We start from the raw sequence: 6,033 nt of genomic DNA, 5'->3' as shown, positions 1-6,033 counted from the left end.
ACTCAAAACAGTGGAGTTGTTGTCACTGCAACTACAAGAAGTTTTTAAGTGCCAGGGATCAGAATCCAATAGCAGGAGAGGTTAATTACTACGGTGTTTTGACAGATATCATCGAACTTGACTATTACGGATACCTGAAGGCGTTATTGTTCAAATGTGATTGGTTTGATGTTCTAACGCCGGCCAGGGGAATAAAAATAGATGAGTTTGGTTATACGGTTGTAAATATGTCATACCATATTTATAAAGATGAGCCTTTCATCTTCGCATCTCAAGCCGAGCAGGTATTCTACGTGCAATATCGGATTGGCAACAAAGACTGGCATGTGGTTTTGAAGTCGAAACTTAGGGACTTGTTTGACGTGTGTGGGGACAATGAGGAGGAATATGTCGAGGCTGAGGTAGCAGAAATACAAAATTTGGAAGACATTGATAGCTGGGAACGGTCAGATATAGTTGGTATGGAAATTGATGAACCGTTGGAAATGTTTACCCAGCAAATGCAAGAAGAAGAATGTGATACAGAGTCAGACAGCGATGATGAAGATGAAAATCACTTAGTTGATGTTAATACAGATGATGTTGATACAGAAGACTCTGATACTGAGTCAGACGAAGATGATGAAGATGGCAATCGCTTAGTTGATGTTGATACAGATGATACTGATTAATTATAAATGTGAAATGCATTTTTGAATGCGACTTGAAACTCGTTCCAACTGCCTACTTCAGGATACAACTTAACATCTTGAAACTACCAAATCTCTGTACGTGCTTTATGTATGGATGTCGATTACTTTGATTATATCATCTCTTTGGATTGTTGTATGGTGCTTGCTCTTTTGATAAAGCTATTATCTTTAGGTAAAGCTGTTATCTTACAAAAAAATGTGAAATGCTTACCCAGTAAAATGTGAAATGCATACCCTATAAATTAAATGTGAAATGTATACCTTCTGAAATGCATACCCTGTAAATGCATTAATACTTCTAGTTTGTCTTTCAATTTAAAGTTCATTTCTGATAAATATATTTTCCATGTTATTACTAGTTTATCATGTGATTAATCTGATATAATTTTTTATTTAATTCTCTAGTCTGTTTATTAATGCATGCCTATTGGATTAATTTGATAAATTCAACTGTTAATCATTTTCAAGTTAACTTCGACGTAAGAAAATATAATGAGAAGGACTAGAGTTCCATCACAGTCCCAGGAGCCCCGACCCCCATCCACTAATTCCCATGGCCAGGTCGAGTCCCAAGGCCGTGCGTTGCTCGATGTTATAGATGACCAGGCCCTATCACATGAGGCCCAGTCCCATCGCCACAGTGTATCATCCTCATCTAGAGGCCCTAAAAGGACTAGAGGCCCCCACTTACATGAAAGAACTTTGGGCCAACCATGACGGAAAGAGGCAGAAGGTTGAATGTAATGAGTTGGGGCAACCTGAAGATGATAATGGAAAAAGTCTTACGAATTTTCTGGGCACGATAGCTAGACGAGGGGAGGAATTGCCAATAGACGTGCCTAATTGGGGGGAGATGAGTCAAACCAATAAAGATGACATGTGGAACATTGTCCAGGTATAATAATACAATTCGTATATATGTTTACCTTTTGTACTTCCTCATTATTATGTCATGTTCATCTCTTGTTTAACATGTAATGCAGGCGAGATTTGAATTTGACATCTCGATTAAGGGTTGGGTGTTTACGTCCCTTGGAAAGAAATGGAAAGATTGGAAATGTATATTGAAGCGTAAGTTCTACGACAAACAACTTCCATGCACGGATGACAGGGTTGTGTAGTCACAATATAAAAAGCTATGCGAATTTTGGGACTCAGATGAGGGACAGGTAAGATACATGTGGCTTATTAGTTTTGCTTCTTGATGTTTTAATTGATTTGAACACATAACTCTGATTCTGACTGTATTGATTGCGCACTGTAGGAACGCAGTAAAAGAAACAAGGCTAATCGTGCCAAGCAGAAGTTCATGCATAGGGCCGGGACAAAAAGCTATGCTAGAATACGCAAGGCAAAGGTAACTTGTCACCTTTTGATTTCATTTAGTCATTATATACTGGTAGTCATTGTCTAGACATTGTTGGGACAGAAAACTGAAAGGAATGGGGTGGAGATCAGTCGCACGGAGATGTTCAAGCTTACTCATGGAAAAAAGAATGGGCAGCCCCTGCCCCTAGGTGATGCCGCAGGGGCTCTAATTGTACGTTACCGTTTTTTCCTTTAAATTTCATATGTTGTCATTAGGGGACTAACTTGATGTGTTTTTTTCTTCTTCTTCTTTTCAGGCTCAATTTGAAGAGTATGAAACTCAGCATCCTGAGTGCACCATGGGCAACACAGGTATTAAAGATGACACCTTCTCTAAGATTGTTGAACCGGAGAGACGTGGGTGAGTGCGTACATATGGGTTAGGAGCCATCCCAACTGATCTTTGTGGCACACCATCGGATCGCATGGAGAACCGGAGACAAGTTATAGAAGCAAATAAGAAAAAATGCGACGCTCGAGACAAAGTTGGATGATATTATTCGGCGGTTCGATGATTACGTGGCTAGCCAGGTAATATCTTAATTACATACATATCGATTAAGTTATATTTCTGAAATTTCATGTTAGATAGTGTGCATATGTTATTTTATGTTAGGCTCAGTCCGGTGCGACTCTCTCGCAACCACATGCCCCGTCCTCCTCTGCGAGTCGTGCGATTCCATCCTCCCATGAGGTAAAAACATTGTTTACTTTTTCATCTAAATAATGTCAGTATTTGACTTTATAACTCATTATCTTTATTAAGAATCTATGTTTGTAAGGTTGGCCTTATGAGCATTAGAGAACCTGATGTTGAAGTGGCACGGGGTGTCATTGTGAGTCAGGATCCAACGACAGTAGTTGATGGTTTACGATTGGGGCAGGGATTCGCCGAGGTTAGGATCGATGTTCCAATAGTCCTAAGTGAACCACTGGTACAACAATCTAGACATGTCAGAACTATCATGGATGCCATCGGAGCTACCTTTGCATGGCCATTGTTCTTGGTAAAGTAATTGAACTTTTCCTCTTATTGGTGCACAATTTTACATTAATTGAACTTTTCTAATTTCTGTCTTTATTGTTTATTGTTTTTTTTTTTGCAGGTTAAATTTGCTCCGACCACTTGAGTTGTGCTCTTTTGTTCTCTTTCCATCTTTTTGTGTAAAAGCAGTGACTTCACAAGTTTTTGTTATCTCGCTTCTTTGTTACTTGAAATGATGCTAAATACCATGTTGACAGTTGGGTTTCTTTGGCACTAAATAGCTTGCTGATTATATGCGAAACTTGAATATATTTTGATCAAATATATGGTCCTTTTTTTATATTAAGTAGCTTTCTTCTATAAGTTAGGCATTGCAGTTTCATATCAGAGCAAATAGAACTAGTATTGGAATATAGTTTTATCAGGAATCTGTGCAGCTTGTGATGCCTCGTGATGGACTTAAGGTACAATGGAGAGAAATATGTGGTAAACTCGTAGAGGGGGCTATCATGTCTATGATTTGGACATTGGATGCAATACTCCTTGTCATGCTTTGTGGTATGTATAAGATTCTATTGGTCGTGCTCTTGATTATCAAACCTGAACAATTGCGTATGATTCGGGCATGGGGTTTAATGTCAGTTTATTTGTGCCTCCTGCAGGTGGTTGATGTTTATAGAATAAAGAACAAATTCTGAATTTTTTTGAAGGAAGCAGAACACCATCTTTTCTGGGTAATAGAGAATCTGAACATGCAATGTTGTTTTTCTTTTTCAGCTTAGCACTGTACACTGCTTTGTGTTTCAAACAATGCCCTGATGTTTTGGACTACAGGATTAGGAAATTGACTGGGGTTTTGTGTAACTGACTATCTTGTAAACCATCAGTTTCATAGGGCCTTGAGGACTTTCTTTCAAAGGGGGGTACAAGCATTTGAAGAGTTCACTCATAATCTGTCAATTTTTTTTTTGATAGCATCATAATTAGGTTATATGTTATAATAGAAGCAATGTGAGGCTGTTCGACTAGCAAATGAGAGTATGGATGAAATCTTGTAGCTGGCTATATTATGTTTGCTGCTGTTTTTTTTTTGTCTCGTCTGATAATCTCGTTTGGATGTTATGTGCTACTCTTTATTCTATAATGAAGATGGTGTTGCTATTAAAATAAGTATAACTTTGTTTCCGGGCAGTCCTATGCCAGAAATACTAGTTTAAGTTTCAGTATCCCAAAGGTGTTAGCTCATCAATTGGATCCTTGGGGTTTAAGTTGATTGCATAATCAGAAGTTTTTTGTTTAATTATGTAGTCCTGTGGATAAGGCCCATCTAAGGCTTGCTTCAGGGAAATCAATCCTACGCTTGTCTAAGTACTTTGATCATAAAATAATTGTTGTTGTCTTCCATTTGACCTTAAGAACATCACAGGTTGAATATTTTTCTTCTACAATGGTTATTTCAGAATGATTTCTCATTTGGCATTGCGCTTAATGTGCTGCAGAGTTCTATTGGTGTTAATGCAAAAGTAGTTAATGACTTAATGTATATTCTTCTATAGACTTTTGTTTCAAGAGACTTTAGAATAATTTTTGGTAATGATTACTTGTTTTATCTTGCCTTACAGGATATCTACCCTGAAACTAGGAGATTATTCCTCAGTAAAGTACATCAATATATAAAGGAAAGGCTTTCGGATGGGAAATATGCATGTGCCTTCTTATTTAAACACTAATGGATCCTGCCCCCTGAGTTTAAAGAGGTACTCTTAGTTTAAAATATACATCAATCTCTTCATAAAGTTTGTTTTTGTTTCTTTTGATTCCATATTATTATTCTGTTGTAGTTTGAACAAGGATGAGGTTTCTTGCTGGCCAATGTTTCCTTATCTTTCTTTGTCCAAATTTCACTTCGCAGGCCAAACACAGCCTAATTGAAGTTGTTCAAATAAGCCAACAATTGAGGCACGCCAACTTTCTATGCCCAGTGACACAAATCGTACACCCCAGTGGCTTATCTAGTTGTTTGGTCCATGCTCTTGCACACCATTCACTTGGCAGTGTTTAAGTCAAGGTTGAAAGATAGCCATGGATGTGCAGCACTTGTAATTTGGTTTTTTGAAATGCGAACTTGTAATTTGAATGAAAAGGAATGCAAATTTGTAATTTGAATGAAGTGGATTAATGCAAACTTGTGATTTGAATGAAGTGTATGTAAACTTGAAATTTGAATGAAGTGGAATGAAAACTTGTAATTGTGTTCTTGAGATAATTCATCATATGGCCCGTTTCAGCCTAAGATGTCTTCTCTTACCATTAAAGAGTGATTTCTTCACAACCATTATTGTAGCTTGATTATCACAGAACACACATAAGGAACTAATCCTTAACCCACTAAAGAACTAATCTTTAACCGGGTCAGTGGAATGCCATAACCATAATCAGATTCTCTATCCCTTAGCTTTCATCTATAGCTGAAGTTAGAGCATAAAGTTCCAATTCGACTTCCACATAACAGCAATAAATTTAATGTCCTCTGATTCTGAGCCCCATGATGCATCAGAATATCTGTCCAATACAGGAGGATGGCCACCGTAACAAAGAGAATAATTTTGAGTACCCTTAAGGTATTTCATCAGCCTCATAAGAGCATCCCAGTGCTCATGGCCAGGATTACTAGTGAAACGACTCAACATGCCAACTGTAAAGGCTATGTCTGGCCTAGTGCCACTCATAGCGTACATGAGACTACCAATCAATTTAGAATAATCTAACTGATTCACACTGTCCCCTTCATTAGAAATCAGCTTCTTGGTATAATCAAATGGTGTCTCAATCGGTTTGTACTCACTATATCCACATATAGAAAGTAGTTTCTCAATATAATGGGCTTGGCTAAGGAAAATCCATTGCCTGTCAAAACTTACTTTCATACCAAGAATGGTGTCAACAATACCCAGGTCTTTCATGTCGAATTCTTTACCCAAGGTTAGT

This window comes from Tasmannia lanceolata, unplaced genomic scaffold (genome assembly GCF_043159265.1).
Source record: "Tasmannia lanceolata isolate RefF3 unplaced genomic scaffold, GAP_Taslan_0.1 ptg000002l, whole genome shotgun sequence".
NCBI lineage: Eukaryota > Viridiplantae > Streptophyta > Magnoliopsida > Canellales > Winteraceae > Tasmannia > Tasmannia lanceolata.
Note: the sequence above shows the minus strand (reverse complement) of the source record.